Raw genomic sequence first — 24,211 nt, 5'->3', positions numbered from 1 at the left:
GAGAGAATTTGGATGCAGAGAGAGGCAATTTTAGTGGGCGTTCTTGGGTGGTAGCAGGGTGGCTAACCAGATGCTGGCGAGTGTCGCAGCCAGCAACTGCGTCTTTTTCCGCAGTTGCACTGATTTCGATGTCCATGTTCAGACGGACATTTTATCCCTCCATAAGGCTGGTGCAATATCCGATGTTGTGTCTTTTTTTTATGCACAGCAGCTGATTAGCAATGCAGTTGGATTTTGTAGAGAACTATTGTATTTCATGAACAAATGGATGTATAAATTAATTGATGGTAATGCATATCATTAGATAGGTTAGTGCCAGGCCAAGGCGTTGGTCTCATAAATATGTGAAATAGGAAAATATTTACAACACAAAGAACACTACCTCTACAGTATGTGTAAGAAAGTGGAGACGCACATAAATTTGAAAACAATATAATATATGGTGATGCATTGTGTCCTCTCTTCTGAATTCTCCAATAAAGTGTAAAAAATCCCCACATATTCATGCAAACAACACAAAAACATGTAGTGTAATATGTCCATCAATAGAGAATCAGTATGAGATGCCTGCGGCTGAATAGCTGGCGGTTCAAATACCAACAGTGAAAGGCTGAACGGCGAAGATCCCGACTAGGGATGGTAAGTAGGCTAACCCTCCCCCCCCCCCCCCCCCCAACCTCCCCGGGGGGGTGCCTAACCCTAACCTCCCCGGGGGGTGCCTAACCTTAACCTTCCCCCAATGGTGCCTAACCCTATCCCCCTCTTCCCGTACCCTAAACCTAACCATCCCGGGGGGGGGGTGTCTAACCCTAACCTCCCCCCGAGGGTGCCTAACCCCCCCTCCCTGTAGCCTAACCCTCCTCGGGGGGGTGCTTAAACCTAAGTCCCCCCGGGGGTGCCTAATCCTAACCCCCCATCCCCGGCTAATGGCGCATATTTACTGCCGGTATCCTGAAGTCCATTGGGCTATCTGCATTTTGCCGGGCGGCGGGATTCTGGTGTTGGTATTTCGACTTCCGGCATATCAACTGCATCCCCATCAAAAGTTATATTTGAATTCAACCACAGGTAATTCAACTAGAAATAGTGAAATAATCCTCCCTCTTTCCAGAGAATGATAAATAAAGCTTCAGAAGAATAGCAAGAATAAATTTCCTTACTTGACCATACCTTGGATCACCGATATATCACTTAATCTTTGTTAGTCCACATATCCTGTGACTTTATACAAATGCTAGTAAAAGCACTTCCCCTGGTGTACAAGTGAGCATTGGCTGTGCAAGGACTAATTCAGATGTGGACGTAATGCCGATATTTACGCAGATTGTTAGCAATTGCGCAGGGCGCACGCGCAGCAATTCATTTGCAATTACGCTCACACAGAGGAGTCACACACAAAGTGAGTGACAGGTAGTCAGCATTTGGGGTAGGTTACGGGGGGTGGTTAGAAAAACTCAGGCGTATAGAACTGTTTAAATACTGGTGGTGTCCATAATTTAGCCACTGCATTCTTGCTCTCAATGGCAGACCTGCTGTGACTGCGGCAGCTTATGGCCACCTGATTTACGTTGGATGTTCTCAATGTTTTTCCGGTATTATGCATGATGTGAGATACTTTCAGTGGGTGTGTCTAAACACTGGACATCGAATGAGTCATTAGTATAATTCCACAATTGCGATCCGTGATAAATCACTGTTGCGATGACATTAGCGACCACATCTGAATCAGGTCCTGAGTTTGTGACATGTTATGGTCACATGGAATGTGACATGCCCACAACACTTCCATTACACACTCACAAGTGCATTTCCTCCATAGCCACCACCCAAGAATGGTGAGTACATTTCCAATACATTTATTAGAACGTGCGTCTCGATCAGTACTGGGGACCTTTCACTGCGCGCCTTTTAGCTACTTAGACACATGCGCAGTTGAAAAACATTGACCATTTGCGTGAATATCAGCATTGCGTCCGACTCTGAATCAGGCCCCTAGTGTTCATATCTCCCAGCAAATATACATATATATATATATATATACTGTGACAGGGTCAGCATAATTCCACATGAAGTAAATGTGGAATATCCAGATCTCCCAGGTTTGGCAGAGCAAAAGGCATTATGAATGTGTAATGTTCAGGTGTTGCCTCAATCAGAGTCTAGAAAGGCAGCTGATTACAGACACCTGTGTGCGGCTGATTTACGAGCTGCAGAGACGCTAGGGAAACTGAGCATGATGGTGAGATAGTCGCTCAGCTTATAGGCCCGGGGGTGAGTAGTGTTAAGGTGCGTACACACGGCCAATTTTTTGGATGACGGAACAATAACGTTATCGTTTAGTCATCCAAAAAATTGTCCAGTTTCAGCCCCAAAACGATGAACGATAACTACCAATGCGTGCTCCCTTTTGTAGTTGGCAGTTATTGTTCATTGCCCGAACCCCCCCGTCCAATCTGATAATATTATCAGGTTGAACATGTTCGGGGATGAGGGAGGGAGCCTGGCACTGAACGATTTAATTCATGAAATCGTTCAGTGTTTGTGCTCAGTGACATTAACAACACTGAGCACACCCCTGCCGGGGACACAAGGGACAATTTCTCTTCATGGAGCAAATTGTCCCATGTGTACGCACCTTTAGGGATCCTCCCGTGTGTACGCACCTTTAGGGATCCTGGACCTGCGAGTCCACTGAAGAAAAAAATTGCTTTTTTGAAAACTTTGTGTAGCATCTTGCCTGTTAAACTGCCGTATCCAAGCCTGTATACTTGCCTGTGGTGAGAAATAAAGATGCTGAAGGATTTTACCTGGTCTACGGTTTGTGATTCTTGTTACATTATATTTATTTATATATATATATATATGTGTATATATATATATATATATATATATATATATATATATATAGATCCAAAATACCGGCACTCCTAAATAAACTGCAACTACTCCGGTGCCTTTCCAAAGAATTCAACATACAGATATGTAAAGACGGCACTCATGAGACTGGACAGCTTCAAATAATGACCATGACACTAGTCGTAATGTAAATCATTACGACTAGTGTCATGGTCATTATTTGAAGCTGTCCAGTCTCATGAGTGCCGTCTTTACATATCTGTATATATATATATATATATATATATATATACACATATACATACAGTCAGGTGCATAAATATTGGACAGTGACAGAATTTTCATATTCACCACCACAATGGCTTTGAAATGAAACAAACAAGATGTGCTTTAACTGTAGACTTTCAGATTTAATTTGAGGGTAAATACATCCAAATCAGGTGAACAGTGTAAGAATTACAATGGTTTCTATATGTGCCTCCCACTTTTTAAGGGGCCAAAAGTAATGGGACTATTAACTCAAAAGCTATTTCATGGACAGGTGTGGGCTATTCCCTCGTTATTTCATTATCAATTAAGCAGGTAAAAGGTCTGTAGTTGATTCTAGGTGTGACATTTGGATTTGGAATCAGTTGCTGTTGACTCTCAATATGAGATCCAAAGAGCTGTTACTATCAGTGAAGCAAGCCATCAATAGGCTGAAAAATAAAAACAAACCCATCAGAGAGATAGCAAAAACATTAGGTGTGGCCAAATCAACTGTTTGGAACAGAAGAAAACGCACCGGAGAGCTCAGCAACACCAAAAGACCCGGAAGACCATGGAAAACAACTGTGGTGGATGACAGAAGAATTATTTCCCTGGTGAAGAAAAACCCCTTCACAACAGTTGGCCAAATCAAGAACTGTCTCCAGGAGGTAGGTGTATATGTTTCAAAGTCAACAATCAAGAGAAGACTTCACAAGAGTGAATATAGAGGGTTCACCACAAGATGTAAACCATTGGTGAGCCACAAAAACAGGAAGACCAGATTAGAGTTTGCCAAACAACATCTAAAAAAACCATTACAGTTCTGGAACAACATCCTATGGACAGATAAGACAAAGATCAAACTTGTACCGGAGTGATGGGAAGAGAAGAGAAGGAAAGGAACTGCTCATGATCCAAAACATACCACCTCATCAGTGAAGCATGGTGGTGGTAGTGTCATGGCGTGGGCATGTATGGCTGCCAATGGAACTGGTTCCCTTGTATTTATTGATGATGTGACTGCTGACAAAAGCAGCAGAATGAATTCTGAAGTGTTTCGGGCAATATTATATGCTCATATTCAGTCAAATGCTTCAGAACTCATTGGACGGCGCTTCACAGTGCAGATGGACAATGATCCGAAGCATACTGCAAAAGCAACCAAAGATTTTTTAAGGCTAAAAAGTGGAATGTTATGCAATGGCCATGTCAATCCCCTGACCTGAATCCGATTGAGCATGCATTTCACTTGATGAAGACAAAACTGAAGGGAAAATGCCCCAGGAACAAGCAGGAACTGAAGACATTTGCAGTAGAGGCCTGGCAGAGCATCACCAGGGATGAAACCCAGCGTCTGGTGATGTCTATGCGTTCCAGACTTCAGGCTGTAATTGCCTGCAAAGGATTTGCAACAAAGTATTAAAAAGTGAAAGTTAGATTTAGGATTGTTTAGTTTGTCCCATTACTTTTGGCCCCGTAGAAAGTGGGAGGCACATATAGAAACCGTTGTAATTCCTACACTGTTCACCTGATTTGGATGTAATTACCCTCAAATTAAATCTGAAAGTCTGCAGTTAAAGCACATCTTGTTTGTTTCATTTCAAAGCCATTGTGGTGGTGAATGGAGGCCAAAATATGAAAATTCTGTCAATGTCCCAATATTTATGCACTTGACTGTATATACAGTGCATCCGGAAAGTATTCACAACACTTCACTTTTTCCACATTTTGTTATGTTAAATAAATTCATTTTTGTCCTCAAAATTCTACACACAATACCCCATAATGACTACGTGTAAAACGTTTTTTGAGATTTTTGCAAATTTAATAAAAAAAACCCACTAAAGCTGCATACACACACAACGATGTTATTAACCAACGATTTTAGTGTACGATTTTCGTTCAGATTTTCCCTTGAAAAAGTGCATGAAAATCGATCACTAAAAATCGTTGGTTACTAAATTACTGAACGCTTTTCATGAACGATTTTTTAATCATGCATACAGTGAATGGAAATCGTTCATCGTGTATTGTTCATTCTGTACAACATGAACGATTTCTGTACGAAAATCGTTTGTTGGACAGTCAGAATGGATGATGAACTACAAATGTGAATGCGCTTGAACGAATATCGTTCATTGTTCACCTTAAAAAGATGAACAATTTTACAAACGATTTAACAATAACAACGTCGTTATAGTTAAATCGTTCAAAAAATTGTTATGTGTGTTCGCACCTTTAGAAATCACATGTACATAAGTATTTACGGCCTTTGCCATGAAGCTCAAAATCAAGCTCAGGTGCATCCTGTTTCCACTGATCATCCTTAATTGGAGTCCACCTGTGGTAAATTCAGTTGATTGGACATGATTTTGAAAGGCATACACCGGTCTATCAGTGTTCGCAAATACGCAATATAGCGCGTATTTTACCCACAATTGAAGACTGGGGACTCACTTTTTCAGAGTGGGTGGGTCCCTGGGGATGCGCTCCGTTGCTGTCCAATCCCCTGGCTCTTGGTATATGATTGATGCCTCCGGCTGCAGGGAGGACTTTTAAAGGAGCCATTACGCAGCACGCCATTCCTCTGCAGCAGCTCACAGCGTGAGAGTAGTGTGCCTGATCCCCCGGCCTGAAGACTGCGCCTGGTCCTGGAGGCTCACCTGGCCCGAAGACTACACCCCACCCCGGCGTGAACACTCTGACCCCCCCCCCCCCGGGTTGAAGGTACTGAGGGCTAGTGCGGTGGGTGGGGAATTGTGCCAGACAGGCTGCATCATAGCGGGAACAGTAGGAGCGGAGGTGCTTTCACGCCACCGCATGCCGCTGGTCTTGGTCAGTGGCATGCGACGTAACAGCACCTCGGCTCCTACTGTTCCATGGACCTGCTAGGAGAATGAACATCACGCTCCGACAGCGGGTATGTAGGGGAGCCTGGGCTGCTGGGGTCAGGCGCACTTCTCATGTCCCTCCCTAGCTGGATTCACCGCTCCTGCCTCCTGAAAAAAAGCAGCGACGGGGGTAGTTAATATTGAAACGGAGTAGGTGGAGGTAGGGGTAATGATTCAGGGAGTAGTGGGTGGGAGGGTTGGTAGTGCTGGAAGTAGTGGGGGGGTCGTTAGTGATAGTGGTGGGTTAGTGATGTTGGGGGTAGTGGGTGGGTGTTATTGATGCAAGGAGTACAGTAGTGGGCGGATGTTAGTGATGCTGGGAGTAGTGAGGAGGATGTTAGTGATGCTGAGAGTAGTGGGGGGGATGGTAGTGATGCTGGCAGTAGTGGGGGGATGGTAGTGATGCTGGGAGTAGTGGGGGGATGGTAGTGATGCTGGGAGTAGTGGGGGGTTATTGATGCTGGGAGTAGTGAGGGGGATGTTAGTGATGCTGGGAGTAGTGAGGGGGATGTTAGTGATGCTGGGAGTAGTGAGGGGGTTGCTAGTGATGCTGGGAGTAGTTGGGGGTTATTGATGCTGGGAGTAGTGAGGGGGATGTTAGTGATGCTGGGAGTAGTGAGGGGGATGTTAGTGATGCTGGGAGTAGTGAGGGGGTTGCTAGTGATGCTGGGAGTAGTTGGGATGGTAGTGATGCTGGGAGTAGTTGGGATGGTAGTGATGCTGGGAGTAGTGGGGGGATGTTAGTGATGCTGGGAGTAGTGGGGGGGATGGTAGTGATGCTGGGAGTAGTGGGGGGGATGGTAGTGATGCTGGGAGTAGTGGGGGGGATGGTAGTGATGCTGGGAGTAGTGGGGGGGATGACAGTGATGCTGGGAGTAGTGGGGGGGATGACAGTGATGCTGGGAGTAGTGGGGGGATGTTAGTGATGCTGGGAGTAGGGGGGTTGTTAGTGATGCAAGGAGTATTGTGGGGGGTTAGTGATGCTGGGAGTAGTGGGATGTTAGTGATCTGGGAGTAGTGGGGGGTTAGTGATGCTGGGAGTAGGGGGGATGTTAGTGATGCTGGGAGTAGTGGAGAAGGGGGGAGGTTAATGGTGCTGGCAGTAGTGGGGGGAATCCCAGGACTTGTTCCTATTGATGTGCAGCCTCTGCTTCCTATAGATGGGCTCTTTGTATATCATGGGCCTGCATGATAAGCCTGCTGGTGGTGAAATCAATATTATTAATGGCGTTAGCAGCTGGGGCCAATATCTGGAATGCATCGCATTCCAGATATTGCTAAATCTGGCAGCATCGCATCCCCCTTAGAAACCTATGGGAGATGCGGCTGCCAGTGGGAATGGAGGGATCACAGCAGGTGTCGGAGATACCTGCTGCATTCCCTCCTTAATACAACTGGGGGAAACTTAATATTTCAGGTAATCCTCCGAATCAGGTGTTTTCGGAGATTTTACCTCAAATATTCAATGATTAATAGGCCCCTAAAACTTTAGTTGGCTAACACTGGCAGCTCTAATGTTGATTACCAGTACCTGAGTCTATTAAGGAAAAATGTCTCATTGTGCACTAAAGATTAACAAAATGTTGTACTTACTATACTATATTAAAACTAAATAATGTTTTACATAACTGTTTAGCATTCATTATTTTTTTTCTGTTAGATTTTCATAAAACTTTCATTCCGATGGGACCCAGAAAAGGTCAGGTAGGACCCCAGTTTAGTAAAGTGAGGGGTACCAGGGACCCACAATTTTTTTGTCTCACCGCGATAACTGGTCTATATAAGGTCCCACACTTGACAGTGCATGTCAGAACACAAACCAAGCATGAAGTCCAAGGAATTGTCTGTAGACCTCCGAGACAGGCTTGTCTCGAGGCACAAATCTGGGGAACGGTACAGAAAAATATCTGCTGCTTTGTAGGTCCCAATGAGCACAGTGGCCTCCATCATCCGTAAATGGAAGAAGTTCAGAACCACCAGGACTCTTCCTAGAGTTGTCCGGCCGTCTAAACTGAGCGATCGGGGGAGAAGGGCCCTGGTCAGGGAGGTGACCAAGAACCTGATAGTCACTCTGTCAGAGCTACAGCATTCCTCTGTGGAGAGAGGAGAACCTTTCAGAAGGACAACCATCTCTGCAGCAATCCACCAATCAGGCCTGTATGGTAGAGTGGCCAGACAGAAGCCACTCCTTAGTAAAAAGCTCATGTCAGCCTGCCTGGAGTTTGCCAAAATGCACCCGAAGGACTCTCAGACCATGATGAGACAAAGATTGAACTCTTTGGCGTGAATGCCAGGCATTATGCTTGGAGGAAACCAGGCACCGCTCATCACCAGGCCAATACCATCCCTACAGTACAGCATGGTGGTGGCAGCATCATGCTTTTGGGATGTTTTTCAGCCGCAGGAGGAGACTAGTCAGGATAGAGGGAAAGATGAATGCAGCAATGTACAGAGATGAAAACCTGCTCCAGAGCGCTCTTGACCTCAGACTGGTGCAACAGTTCATCTTTCAGCAGGACAACAACCCTAAGCACACAGCCAAGATATCAAAGTAGAGGCTTCAGGACAACTCTGTGAATGTCCTTGAGTGGCCCAGCTAGAGCCCAGACTTGAATCCAATTGAACATCTCTGGAGAGATATGAAAATGGCTGTGCATCGGATGCTTCCCATCCAACCTGATGGAGCTTGAGAGGTGCTGCAAAGAGGAATGGGCGAAACTGCCCAAAGATAGGTGTGCCAAGCTCGTGCCATCATTTTAATAAAGATTTCAGGCTGTAATTGCTGCCAATGGTGCATCAACAAAGTATTGAGCAAAGGTGTGAATACTTATGTACATGTGATTTCTTAGTTTATTTTGTATTATTAAATTTGCAAAAATCGCAAAAAAAATTTGTACACGTTCTCTTATGTGCGAATGCAAAAGTTGTTGCCCAGTTGACACCCAGTAACACCTATTTGATGGACGCAGAGAAAAGACCAAGATGTGTTTGTTTTCTGTGATGAATGCGCAGTTTGCTAAAACTCTTTGGATACGGCTGCATTCAAACTTGCGAGTGACTGAGAATCAAAGCCTATATCTCTGATAGTGTGTATTATTTATTAACAGTTAATGACAGTTAAGCACATATACCAGCCGGTAAAATATGCATTGAACACATCAACATTTTTCTCTGTAAATATATATTTAATGGGGCTATTGTAATGAAATTTTCACCAAATGTCAGCAACAACCCATGCAATCCACACATGCAAAGAAATCAAACCATGGATTTCCATAAATTAAGTTATGTGTAGTAATGTGAAATGACACAGGGAAAAAGTATTGAACATGCTTACTGAAATTTATTTAATACTTTGTACAAAAGCCTTTTTTTGCAGCTTCAAGACGCCTCCTGTATGGAAAAACTAGTCTCATTAATTGGTCACGTGTGATTTGGCCCATTCTTCCACAGTCTTCAAACCTTGATGGTTCAGTGGGCCTCTTCTATGAACTCTGGCCCTGATTCAGAGCCGGACACTCTGACAGAGCGCTCGCTCTGAATCAGGGCCGTCCCTGCTCCTTTTTCGAGCGGCCTCCTGGCCGCTCGCATAGCTGTGGGTGACCACCCACAGCTATAGCGAGCGGCCAAAATGATGGCCGCGATGGTCAAGACCATCGCAACCATAGGGCTGGCAACGAGACCCTGCAGGAGGGTCTCGCTGCCGCAAGCCCAGGAGTGCTTTTGGATCTATCAGAGCCAGAAGCACTCCCACTGACATCACTAGTGATGTCAGTGGCGCCGGCCCCAGATGGTAGGCGTTCCAATGGGAACGCGTCCATCTGGGCAGCCACGCCCCTGGCACGCCTACCAAAGGTGGCGTGCTGTCAATCACCATCGACAGCACGCCCCCTTTGGTGCGAGACCCATAACGACGGCTTGGCCGTCGTTATTCGGGTCTCGCGCATGCGCACGACAGAGACGCCTCCGTCGTGCGCATGCGCTCTTGGGCACCATCGACCCGCTTGCGAGCACTCAGCGTTCGCGAGCGGGTCTGAATCAGGCCCTCTGATCTTTAGTTCTTACCATAGATTTTTCAATTGGATTCAAGTCAGGTGATTGGATGGGCCATTCTAGCAGTTTTATTTTCTTTATCTGAAACCAATTGAGAGTGTCCTTGGCTGTGTGTTTGGAATCATTGTCTTGCTGAAATGTCCACTCTCGTTTAATCTTCAGCATCCTGGTAGATGGCAGCAGATTTTTTATCAAGAATGTCGGGGTCCATTTTTCCATTCATCCTCCAATCATATGAAGTATGCCAGTACCGTATGCTGAAAAACAGCCCCACCCCATGATGTTCCCACCTCCAAACTTCACTGTTGGTATGGTGTTTTTGGGGTGATGTGCAGGGCCATTTCTCCTCCAAACATGGTGTGTATTATGGCATCCAAAGAGTTACATTTTGGTCTCATCTGACTAGACTATATTCTCCCAGTATTTCACAGGCTTGTCCAAATGTGCAGCAAACTTTTAAACGAGCTTCAACATGCTTTTTCTTTAGCAATGGAGTCTTGCATGGTAAGCTTGCATACAGGTCATCGTGGTTGAGTGCATTACTTATTGTTTTCTTTAAAACAATTGTACCTGCTAATTCCAGGTCTTTCTGAAGCCCTGGTCCTTGGCTCTTGGACAACTCTTCTGATCATTCTTTTCACTCTGTCAGAAATCTTGCGAGGAGCACCTGGTCGTGGCTGGATTATGGTCAAATTATGTTCTTTCCACTTCCGGATTATGGCCCAAACAGTGCTCACTGGAACATTCAGAAGTTTAGAAATCCTTCTGTAACCAATGCCATCAGTATGTTTTGCAACAATAAGGTTGCGAAAGTCTTGAGAGAGCTCTTTGCTTTTACCCATCATGAGATGTTTCTTGTGTGACACCTTGGTAATGAGACACCTTTTTATAGGCCATCAGTTGGGGCTAAACCAGTTTGAATCAGCTTATATTAATTTGCTCTGACAAGGGGCAGGATTGCTTTCTAATTACTGATAGATTTCAGCTGGTGTCTTGGCTTTCCATGCCTTTTTGCACCTCCCTTTTTTTTGTGTGTTCTATACTTTTTCCCTGTTTCATTTCACATTTTTACATATAATTTATGGACAGCTATGGTTAGATTTCTTTGCATGTGTGGTTTGCATAGGTTGTTACTGACATTTGGTGAAGATTTCATTACAATAGCCCAATTACAAATATATTTACTGAGAATAATGTTGATGTGTTCAATACTTATTTTACCCGCTGTATATTGCACAGTGACTATGTGGTCATTCACATCAGTCCCCACCACATGTACACACGCACACATACACCCTATGGTTAATTTTTATCTGGAGCCAATTAAACTACCAGTATTTTTTGGGACTGTGGAAGGAAACCAGTGTACGTGGAGGAAAACGCCTGCAAGCACGGGGAGAATATACAAACTCCACACAGTAGGGCCTGGTTGGAATTGAACCCAAGACCTCAGTGCTGTGAGGCAGTAATGCTAATGTCATGATTTTGATTCTGAAAACAGCATTAGAACAATGTTGTCCTTTTTATTCTGAACCTCATAGTGGCCCTTCAAAATAGATATACTTTTGGAATAATCTGAACACACAAGCATTTAAATTCATTCCTTTAAAAGTACACATTCATGTGCTACTAAGCAGTTTTTCAGGCGGTATTATTAAATGCACTTTGGATGCATGCCAATAATCAAGAACAAATTAGGGTATAAGGCACTATTAAGTAGATACACAGTCTATAAGTGCTGCATACTGCTAGATAATCAACGTTGTTCATTTTATATCCAGTGAAAGTAAATTACTGTTGTTTGAGAATTAGAATTTAATGCCATTATAATGAGGTACATCAGGATTAACACAGCTAAAGAATAACACAATGCATGACTTTATCAAATCAGACATTAAAACAGGTTATGTGTATGTCTGTTAACTTTGTGACACTAGAAGGAACAGTGGCCCTGATTCAGAGCCGGACGCTCTGACAGGGCCGGTCTTTTTTTTTTTTAGAACGGCCTCCTGGCCGCTCGTATAGCTTTGGGTGACCACCCACAGCTATAGCGAGTGGCCAGGAAGATGGTCGCGATGGTCAAGACCATCGCGACCATTGGGCTTGCGATGAGACCCTTTTGGTAGGGTCTCGCTGACGCAAGCCCCAGAGAGATTTCGGCTCTAACAGCCGAAATCTCTCCCACTGACATCACTCGTGATGTCAGAGCCGAAATCTCTCCCACTGACATCACTCGTGATGTCAGTGGGGCCGCCCCCAAACGGAGGCGTTCACATGGGAATGCCTCCATTTGGGCAGCCACTCCTCCGGCCCGCCCACCAAAGGGGGCGTGCTGTCACTCAACATCGACAGCACGCCCCCTTTGGTACGAGACCCGGAGCAACGGATTGCCCGCCTCTATCCGGGTCTCGTGCATGCGCACGGCGGAGCCGGCTCCGTCGTGCGCATGCGCTCTGAGCCACCATCGACCTGGTTGAGAGCGCTCAGTGCTTGCGACTGGGTCTGAATCAGGCCCAGTGTGTCTGATTCAGAGATGGACTCTAATGTTCCAAAGCTTACCCGAGCAAAGGGAAGTCCACTGCTGCCTTCTCATCTGCATCTGACTTCGCATATCAGCGTAAATATCGGTAACATCAACGCACATCGACCAGCCATGCAGCCCTTGCGGAAGGTCTGACCTGTCTCAAATGGGATGCAGTTAATATCCCTACGATTGGGATGCCGGTTGCCAGAGTCCCGATCACCGAGAGAACACCGGTGCCGGAATCCCAAAATGACTGGGGATGCTCACAATCAGTGACTCAACTCTAGTTTCTTCACACCTTCACTGATGCTTCCTGCAGCTCCTCTCACAGTCGCACAGCTTATGGAGGGGAGCCAGCGTCTCCCGGAGCTGCATAGCATGAAATGGGGCTGTGCTGTGAGACATGTTGGAAACAGGACACTCAGGCTGTTTACTGTCTTTACCCACAAACCCTCTCAAATTCCCTGCCTGCTACCTTTAAGCTGAGTGACCTTCATATGTATAAAATACTAATAATCCTACGCAGTGGTGAAGCAGCTCTGAATTCAAAGATAAATATAGTATAGTAGTAACAGGATGGGTACTGTATGGTTATAAGTGTATGTAAATGTAAAAATGTGTACGCGTCAACCCATATGTAAGGTATGGAAAGATGTAAGTGAATTTACTTTACATGGGTTGACGCATACACATTTTTACATTTGCATACACTTATAACCAGACAGCGCTCATCATGTTACTACTGAGTGACTTCCACGATGTTACGCAGCAGTGGTGCTGATTGTGGGTCATGGCTTGGGCCTCGTCGATCGGCCTTCGACCCGGCCCTGCCTTCAATGTATATGGTATTGAAAGGACAACAAATAATACTTCCCAAAAACCAGACATACCTATCAATTGTTCCTGATAGGACGTGGGACAATCTCCTCTAATTGGAACTGTCCCATCTACATGGGTACTGTTGGAAATTACAGTTCAGGTTAAGTCTCCCATATCCAAATATTCCGAAATACGGAATTTTTTTTTGCATGACCGAGATAGTGACACCTTTGCTGTCTGATGGTTTAATGTATATAAACTTTGTTTAAGGCACCAAATTATTAATAATATTGCATAAAATTACCTTGAGGTTTTGTGTATAAGGTGTATATGAAACATAAATGAATATCATGTATGTACACAAACTTGAGCCGCAAAATTATTAAAAATACTGTATAAAATGACCTGCAGGCTGTGTGTATAAGGTGTATATGAAACATAAATGAATTTCATGTATGTACACAAACTTTGTTTGAGCCACAAAAATATTGAAAATATTGTATAAAATTACTAGGGATGTGTGCTGACCCCTGTGTTTTGGTTTTGGATCTGGATCTCCTCTGGTTTGGGATCTGGATTGGTTTTGCCAAAACCTCACCTCTGTGTTTTGTTATCGGGTTTTGGTTTTGGATCTTGATTTTTTCATAACATAATAAAAAAAACAGCTAAAATCACATAAAATGGGCCTTTTTTTGTTCCTGCAGAATTAATAACCTCAATAACATTTATTTCCACTCGTTTCCAGTCAATTTTGACCACCTCACAGCTCACAATATTGATTTTTTTCATCTATTTAAAGGGCCAAATGGTTGCATCCAGATTTCTGGCTCAAAACTGATTGATATAATTATTAATAGAGTTGAGGACTGTGCAAAGCTAATGGTTTGGATACCCTTGAGGATTGAAGAATTGATAGTTAATAATGCCCCAACCAGCACATAATGGAAAGGAAAAAGGTGCAAGATGGAATAGTCCTTGGGCCCTCCCACCCACCCCTATGTTATATATGAAACAGGACAGTTTAACAAACCAATAATTTCAGTGACAAGGATTGCCAATTGTGGCTGAAATGATTGTTTTGTTTTGCCCCCCCCATAAAACAAGCAGATCCCATACATAAACTGGCTTTACATTACAAGTTGTCCTCATCCTCGTCATCCCCATCAGTGTGTACATCCTCTCCTTCACACAATATTAATTCGTCCCCACTGGAATCCACCATAGGCGCCTCTGTCATTTTGTGATGAAATTGTTGGTAGAGGTCTTCCTCGTGGAATTTGTAATTCATTTTAATGAACATCATCTTTTCCACATCTTGAGGAAGTAACCTCCTACGCCGATCACTGACAAGGTTGCCAGCTGCACTGAAAACTCTTTCGGAGTACACACTTGAGGGTGGGCAACTTAAGTAATGCAAAGCCAGTTTGTGTATGGGACTCCAAATTGCCTATTTTTCCTGCCAGTACTGAAAGGGACTGTCTGACATGCCTATTAGGATGTTATCTCTGAAATAGTCCTCCACCATTCTGTGAATGGAGACCATATCACACATAGTCATGATAGAAGACATGTTACTAGTAGGCAGTTCTCTCAGGCCCAACCAGATGTCATTTTTTGGTGAACGATCTGCATGACCAGCAGGCATTCTGTAAGGAATATGTAGTTTTTTCCTGGCAGCTGCAGAAACTAAAGGAGGAGATGATGGCGTTTCATGTGCGGCTGCAGCTGACAATTTTTTACCAACAGCTCTTTGCATAGTTTTAGATTTCGGTTCTGTTGGAAAAAAACAGACAAGGTAGGACTTAAACTTAGGATCCAGAATGGTCACCAAAATATTTTTTTCAGATTTCAATAGATTGATGACTCTTGGATCCTGGTGAAGTGAATCAAGGGCTTGATCCACCAGTCTGACATACCTTGCACAATCACTCCGTTTCAGTTCCTCCTTCAGTTTCTACAGCTGTTTCTGCAAAAGTCTGATGAGGGGAATGACCTGACTCAAGCTGGCAGTGTCTGAACTAACTTCACATGTGGCAAGTTCAAAGGGTTTGAGAACCTTCAGCTGATGGCAGGGCAAATTTAACAGTACCTGCTAGTCATGCAATCTTCGACAAGCGTTTACCAGATGTCTAAAATGTCCGGATATTTTGCGGGCCACCGAGAGCATCTCCTGCATGCCCCTGTCATTTTTAAAAAAATGTTGCACCACCAAATTAATTGTGTGAACAAAACATGGGACGTGTTGGAATTCGCCGACATGTAATGCTCTCACAATATTGGTGGCATTGTCTGAAATCACAAATTCCGAGGAGAGTCCAAGTGGGGTGAGCCATTTAGAAATGATTTCCCTGAGTTTTTCTAAGAGGTTCTCAGCGTTATGCCTCTTAGTGAAACCAGTTATACAAAGAGTAGCCTGCCTCTGTATCAGCTGTCTTTTGGTAGATGTTGCTGTTGTAGGCAATACACCTACCCAGTGGGCTGTCAGTCATGTAATCCTTAGTTTGCCCTGTCCCACTTGTCCACATATCAGTGGTCAAGTGGACAGTGGGTACAATGACATTTAATAAGGTTTTTTTTAATGTCCTTGTACAGACTTGGAGTTGCTGTTCTAGCTAAGTGGAATCTAGAAGGGATCTGGTAGCAAGGACACAGGACCTCAATTAACCGTTGAAAACCCACTGCAGTAATGGCGGATACTGGATGCATAGCTGTTATGGCATCAGTAGTCCGCTGTGCAGCTGGGTGATTGCTGTCATACTTGTTTGCCCTTGCAAATTATTGCTTGACAGTTAATTGTTTTTTGGAGGATACACTACAAGTAGTTTTCCTCCTGGTCCCCTTCTGGGATGAAGATCCACTCAAGGCAACAGCAGCAGCAACAGGCGTAGTCATCAAGGATCCTTCTGAGGAATCACAGATAGGAGAGGAGTCAATCATGCTTTGAATAACAACATTGGTTGCAGAAGGACTACTCGCGATAATGAATGAGGATGTTGATGATGCAGGTGTTGGTGGTGGAGATTGAAGGCGCTTGGATCCCACAGAGAGGGAGCAGGTAGGTGACACTGGACTTGTTACATTTTGAGTTTTGGAACTTGGCGACATACACTTTGATATTTGATGAATGCGCTCCAAGTGACGTAACAAGGAGGAGGTTCCTAGGTGGTTTAGGTCCCTCCCTCTACTCGCTTTTGCTTGGCAATGGTCACATATGGCTTGACAACTGTTGTGCGGATTGGGGTGGAAATAATTCCACACGTGAAAAGTGTTTTTTTTTGTCTTTTGCCCCTGCATGACAACAATGGGTTTTGGCTTTTTCAATCCGTGGGCAACAGCTGTTGCCTTACTTACATAAAGGACATCCTCGGCATCAACATCCTCATCACCAACATCCTCATTATCCTTAGCGCCTTCAACTACCAAAATATCCTCCATGTGAAATTCCACAGAAGCATCCTCACTGACTTTGTCTGCAAGATGTTGACTGCCCTTCCCCACATTTACAGAGGGCACACAAATGTTGTAACTTGGAGTATCCTCCAGTACACTAGTATTTAAGTCAGGCTCACACATGGCAACTGCGGACACACTTGCACTCTTCTCGGGGATTTGTGATTTCGATTTCTCAGGGCACACAGTTGGTTTTTCCGGAGCTGTCTTACTCTTCTTAACAACTTGAATTTTTTTTAATGGTACCACCACCACTACTACTACAAGCAGAAGGGCTATCGGAACCAGCAGTCAACATAAATAAAGGCCAAGGCCTTATGCTTTCCTTGCCACTTCGTGTAGTGAATGGCATATTGCCTTTCAATTTATTTTTTTTCTTTACTACGGTAAAAGTAGCTTTACCATATCCATGGCGTGACTTAAGCCCTGAGGCATGGGCCTTCATAGAGGACAAGGAAGTTGACGGTCTTGCATTATCATGATGACTGCTGGCGGCAGCTACAACATGTGGTTCTTGGCCTTGCTCTCCTGTCATGTGACAGCCATCGATATTTTCTGCGGTCTTGAAGCAGTGTCACAAGCACCAATAGCCAAGGTGCGGTTACAAAATTCACACACGTGCAGTTGTGCGCGCACCGAAAAAAAATATACAAAAGACACTTTTTTTTGTTTTTATCGGGTCCAGAAGTAGGGCCCAGAGCACAGATTGATGACGAGTGGAGTCGGGCAGCACTAGATTGCATTTCTGTATCTTGTGCGGCTAAGCCTAACACGCACACACAGAAAAAAAAAGAAGAAGACAATTTTTTTTTTTTGGGTCCAGAACTTAGGCCCAGATGGACTCAGCAGACAGCACAGCACCAGCCCAGATGGATCAGCACCAGCCCAGATGGACGCAGCAGATAGCAAAGCACCAGCCAGGATGGATCAGCACCAGCCCAGATGGACACAGCAGACAGCCAAGCAGTGACAGCACCAGATGGATCAGCAGTGCACCAGCCCAGGACACAGCAGACAGCACAGCACCAGCACAGGTAAGTAGTACTACCTCTCCCAGCCCTACACTACCCACTCTCCCTGTTCAGTCTCCACAGCTGGAGTGAAATGGCGGTCGCCGCGTGGTTGCTTATATACATAGAGATGAAAACTCGCGAGCCGCAAGATTTCATCTCTATGGTTTTGCCTCGGTTTGAGATCCGGGGCCGGTAGGGGAACCGAACACACGTCCGGTTATCGCCCCGGATCTCAAAATTCGGGTGGGTTCGGATCTCTGAGATCCAAACCCGCTCATCTGTAAAAATTGCCTGCAAGCTGGGTGTATATAAAAATCCCTTTCCCAAGATAATTAATTATGGTATGCAAATATTCCAAAATACGGAATATTCCCATATCCAAAATACCCCTGGTCCCAAGCATTTTATATCTGCAAATGCACTTTATTGTTCATAAGCATGTGTGGAAACACCTGCTTGCTGATTCTCACACAGTAGACTGAGGTGAGGGAGACTGAGCTAGAGCTTGGTGGTGCACCCAGGCGATCATATTAATATTAATTGTAGAAACATTAATTCCCCCAAAAATGTAATGTAAATGTAACTTCTTGCAAGAAGAAATACTGATTCTGTATTGTTTCATGTAAAGTAAGGGCAGCAGTGTGTTGAAAGGGCATACCTATAATCCCATATGTTGAGAGCTAATACAGTATTAAGTATAAAGTAGTACCTTTCTTGTTTGGTGATATGTGGCTCATCCATGTTCTGGTTACTTGTATATTCGTCCTCTCCAGCAGACAATCTTTATTTATAGGCTGTAAACATTTCCTTAATAGAAATAGAAGACAAAAGCTGAGCTACGTAGGCTGACTGACTTTCTCACTTCCTTGTTCTCTGATCCTCTGTTACACATTGCAAACTGCACAGAACAGGTCACAAGGAATTGTTTAAAATACGTACACTAAGATAAGTTGACAGCTAGTCTACTACTTCTTGTGTGCAGGTAATTGTAAGTGGCAGTGTGGATAAGTTTGGAACTTTGAGTTTGTTTTTAGTGATCTAGGGCTCTATTTATTAACATTATTTTTACTAAAATAAATATTTTAGTATCACCTATAGTTATTACAGGGCAACTGGAGTAGAATTCGTAAAATTCTACTCCAACCCCTAAGTATCACTTATTTTTAGTAATCAGATCGCATTTCCCATAATTGTAATGGGAAATGTGATCTGGCCAAAGTTACTAAAAATAAATTGTAAAAAAATATCGGGGAAAGCCCTGTGATAATAACGCCACCTGGAGGTGGCGTTATCCAGAGTCTCCCCCAGTTACCGGGCTCCTACTCTGCTCTTAAAGGCAGAGCAGAGCCGGGAGCCAATCCCAGTAATCAGCTGTGTGGTCTAAACAGACCGAAAATATCTATAAAAAATATAATTCTTTATTAGGTATACACTAAAAAGTTCCCATAGGAACCTATTCCAGTGAAATAATGATTAAAACATATATAAAACAAAATAATAATGGTGTAACTATTTGTAATAAACACAGTGAAATAAAAAAGAAGAGAACCCTGCCATGTATATATATTTATTTATAATATTAATAGATATTCATGCTCTATAATGTAAGAACTAATTCTTGCAAAGCTCTGTAATTATTCAGAGAAAGTAATAATTGGATAAGCGATGTGTGGTTCAGTTAGTAAATAAACCAACACACCTTCTTTATAACATGTGACAAAAAATAATGAGATAGATACATTAAGGTTGGTATATTAATGAGTTAATTTCTTATGCATGGGATGTACTTATGTAGCTAATATCATTATTGCATAGTACATAGAGGCATAATTATTAACTACTGATCACCTTGCAAAAATCCCATCAGCCTATCCTTAAATGATTAATGATAACAGTTTTCCACCGTATATAAGTATTTTTAGTTAATTAATAAAAGAATATCTCTTATTATCTATGGTGTTTGTGTCTTTATTTAATCAGATTGAATAAAGACACAAACACCATAGATAATAAAATATATTCTTTTATTGGATAGGCTGATGGGATTTTTGCAAGGTGATCAGTATTTAATAATTATGCCTCTATGTACTATGCAATAATGATATTAGCTATATAAGTACATCCCATGCATAAGAAATTAACTCATTAATATACCAACCTTAATGTATCTATCTCATTATTTTTTGTCACATGTTATAAAGAAGGTGTGTTGGTTTATTTACTAACTGAACCACACATCGCTTTTCCAATTATTACTTTCTCTGAATAATAATTACAGAGCTTTGCAAGAATTCGTTCTTACATTATAGAGCATGAATATCTATTAATATTGTAAATAAAGAAATATATATGCACGGCAGGGTTCTCTTCTTTTTTATTTCACTGTGTTTATTACAAATAGTTACACCATTATTATTTTGCTTGAAAAAGCTACCTGGTGGTAGTGAAACGCGTTGGTGGTTCTTCCTATATCAGGCACTCACCGATTGGACACTTCTCAGGAATTGTACTGAAGTACTATATTGGACTTGGGACGTTGTCTTGGTTCCTGCATCTACTTTCCAGAGAATTTTCCTTGCGGTGGATGTTCGCCGGTGTTATACCATTGCTAATTTCTTGGGACCCTCGTTTCATCTAATACAAGCTGGTAAACCATTCTCCCACTGTTGGATTTACAATTCTATTCCAAGTTCCTTCTGCAAGACTTTTTTTCAGTGTCCTTTTTTTCAAAACTGCAGTAACCAGTGCCTATAGAATATTATCATGCATGCATTGTGAGGTCGTATTATGGGCCTCTATTTATTATCATAGTGGATCCAAATTATTTTATTTCAATTTTATTTCAATTTTATGTATGTATTATTGTTCTTAATTTAATATTTAATAAATTGCATCTATTATCAGCGCTGCATATTTCTCTTACCTACCTACTTTCTGCTGGAAGAAGTGGTGTCCCGTGCTGCCTACTTCCAGCACCCTGGCCTTTCATGGGGATTGTCGGACCAATGATACTCACAGAGCCATACAACGCCGCAATTCCAAACAGCAAGTACACCGTATCACCACCGTTAGTGTATAGGGCACCAGTGTCACTATCCGCCTGTGTATTTACTGCAATCATACCTGACGATATTAAAATGAACCTCTATATACCCCTGCCTGTACCTTCTAAAATCCTTCCTATAAACCTCTAAGGATGACGCTAATTTGCGTATGCAGTGATACAATAAATAGAGACTCCAGACTCAGAACATGTGGTTCCGAAGCACAAAGTATTATTCAAGTAAAAGTACAGTCAGTTACATGCTATGATCTGTGTACAATTTAGCGCAAAGGAATTATACAGACCCAAGTACAGTATACATACGCAGCGCCTCTGGACCAGATCCCGGCATTCAGAAAGAAAACCTCCGTCAATCAGCATTCAGCAAGAAGACTAAAGACCCAGTGTTTGAGCACACATCTTTATACCCCCCCAGAATAGACAGGACAATAGAGAAGTTTCTTGCTTATGCCATTGGTTCCCAGGGGAGAAGCATATGTTAGAGTGCATTTAACAGGCTGGTTCAAATAGACTCGCCCAGCCTCTAACAACTGGGGTCTCTGCCCTCCCGCCTCCCCATGCTGCATCCTAACAGTTCATAAAATATACATTTTGTTGCTTGTAGTTCCTGCGGTCCATAAGTTGAGAATGCCTGATGCGGTCTCCACACTGATAGTACCGGAATTCTGTTGAAAGAGTATGCATCAGTACGAACCCAAACACGGCTGTCTTAACATGTATAAAACCTTATTTATCAAATATCTTTATTTCACAGCATTTAAACTAACTGAACCAACTTAAATCATATACTTTCAAGCTTATTAAACCTTATGTGTGAATATGTAATGTGTGAGTATTCAGGGTTTGATATAAGGACGCTAGTTAACTTGGGGCAGATGCGTGCGCATAAAGCTAATAAAACAGCGGTTTCATACAAAGTCCTATGCATTCGCTAATATGTGACCAGTTAACAGTGCAATTGTGCATATTAATGTGTGTATGAGGAAGGGTGCACTTAACTCTCACTAAGTGAACATCTTAGCAGTGTGACATGCTGAGCCAGATAGTTCCACATGCCCACTCTGTCAGCAGTCCCCCCCACCTGTCCCAGGCTTCAAAAGAAAAACTCTTTATTCTCCCAGTCTCTTGTGTGAAATGCAAATAGCCCAGCTACAAGAGACAGACCTAAGATGACTCTCTAGTCTTTGAAATCATGTCCTTGCAGGAAGCCTGCTAATGTAGGTGTGTATTCTAGCTGGACCACCTAGAGTGAGAGCAGACATTATTCCAGGAAGCTTATCTACACAGGCTAGTGGTCACTTGGACATTTGCTCTATTCAGCTAATGCAATTTTGGCATACTGTAAAGCCATTTCTGAAATATATATCCTTTATAATACATAAAGTAATGAAATGGGCTTTTGGTGAATCGCCGTAACCCATGGTGATGGTCACAGATGCATTCGCATGAAGCTAATAGTATTATCGCCACATGTACTAAAGTGTGAGTTTATTTAAAATGGTGCTTAGGCGGCCATTTCACAAAATGGCGTCTTGCGGCCAGTCGCAAGATAGTGTTGCTGCGATTCAATTTTAAACTGATCTTGTCTCAGCCAATAATCCAGTTTCGACAGTCCACCCTTTGATAGCGAACAACATGCTTTCACAATCTGATCTTAAAATTTAATTTAGGCTTACATTTATATATTATTTAGTGTTATTATGGGATGGCACAAGGTGGTTCTTAATCCATCAATAATGTGTCTCTGGTTGGGGACATAAAACTACTATTATACGCACACCGCGGATCTTGGAAGATCATGTGAAAGATGTGGGGATACACCAGTCTTATAAAAGCAGTCTTGAAGGGGAATTGAGACTTTACATTATCTGAGGTGTTTTAAAAATAACATTTCAATAATACATTTTCATGCATGGCTAAATATAATACATTAAATGATGGTATTTCCTAGCTCAGGGTTGTAATGCAGTTCTGTATTTACCTCGGTATTCATACTGGCCACTATCATAATTTCATTCTTTCGTTTTACTCTATTTTTACATTTTCCACACTTCAACACAATAGGAACACACCGGACGCATATGCCAATTATTATGATGACAATCAGTATAAGGATTAAGAATTTGCCTATGCTGGCGATCACTTCCTGGACCCATTCCCCTAGACCTGAGAACCATTTCACTGGGTTCAGCCATGAAACCCACCCTTCTATCTTCTCCCCTACTTCAGCCACTGAAGTGTTATGGTTCTTGCGAAATTCCCACTTTAGCTGCAGAATTTCATCCATCTTCCGGTCTATCACCTCCTGAGGGTGGCTGGTATCATTGGTAACATAGGTGCAACATTTTACTCCAAATTGGGTGGCTAACGTTACGCAATACCCTCCAGTAACAGCAGTTAAATAATTCAACACTAGCATGTGTTGCACCAGTTCTTTCTTGTACGCTTGCAATTCTCTCCCTGTATACCTGAATGTGTCATCGTACATCTCGGTGATATTATCTATCAATTTAGCAAGTTCCTGAATATATCTAAAATTTAATGTACCCCGAGCAATTCTGGTGGGATCCAGTGCGACTAAAACTTGAAAGCCAGTTGTCTCACTAATTAACTGAGTGGCTTTATGCACGTCACCAGGTATCATATTTCTTTTGCCTCTGTGTTCATATTGCGTGTGAAGATATGGTGATGGTGTGTTTGTATGTATAACAAGCATTTCAACATGTGTTAGGGTCATAACTTCTGGAAGTATTCTTCCCAAATAACATAACAATTACAATACTAAGATTGGTCAGACACTCCCCTGATTGGTATAGCACTCCTCCTCCTGACTCCACTCCATCAGCTCTGCCATCTGCTCACATTTCCTTTATCAGTCCCCCATCACAGAAACTGGGTAACACCAAACAGATCATCATGACAGAAACTTCTGGAAGAAAGAACTAGGATGACCACAGCAGACCACTCCATTGCTGGAAGCACTGATCTACACATTTCTTTAGCTCAGTTATCTCACCGTCACCTTTTTAATCCTTCCGGCACAAGCTCGCAATCGACAGGTCCACGTTATCAGCCTTGTCTCCGCCTTTTTTCTCCACCAGTTGGTTAACCTCCCTATATTGAGTGGAATGGACCCACGTATCTTCCTTGGCCACCCTTTGAGGATGTTTTATCGTCAGATACGGACCTTTCCACCGATCAGTCAAACAACCTGAGCTAAAAAAAAAATTTGGATCATAACAAATTCTCCAGATTTGACATCATGACAGGTTGCATTAGACATGTTAGTTAA

General features: G+C 42.9%; 1 protein-coding gene across 1 annotated transcript in view; it reads right to left on the bottom strand.

Moving 5' to 3' along the window:
- SLC35B3 (solute carrier family 35 member B3) overlaps nt 1–18,583 on the bottom strand; it is a 62,718-nt gene extending 44,135 nt beyond the window's left edge. Inside the window, exon 1 of the mRNA XM_088471670.1 lies at nt 18,565–18,583. The gene's annotated coding sequence lies outside the window, so the exon portion shown is untranslated. The remainder of the gene's footprint in view (nt 1–18,564) is intronic.
- Between the last annotated feature and the right edge of the window lie 5,628 nt (nt 18,584–24,211).

This window comes from Taudactylus pleione, unplaced genomic scaffold (assembly GCF_031769625.1).
Source record: "Taudactylus pleione unplaced genomic scaffold, aTauple2 ptg000116l, whole genome shotgun sequence".
Classification (NCBI taxonomy): Eukaryota; Metazoa; Chordata; class Amphibia; order Anura; family Myobatrachidae; genus Taudactylus; species Taudactylus pleione.
The sequence above is the reverse complement of the archived record's forward strand: the minus strand, read 5'-3'. Positions and strand labels throughout refer to the sequence as shown.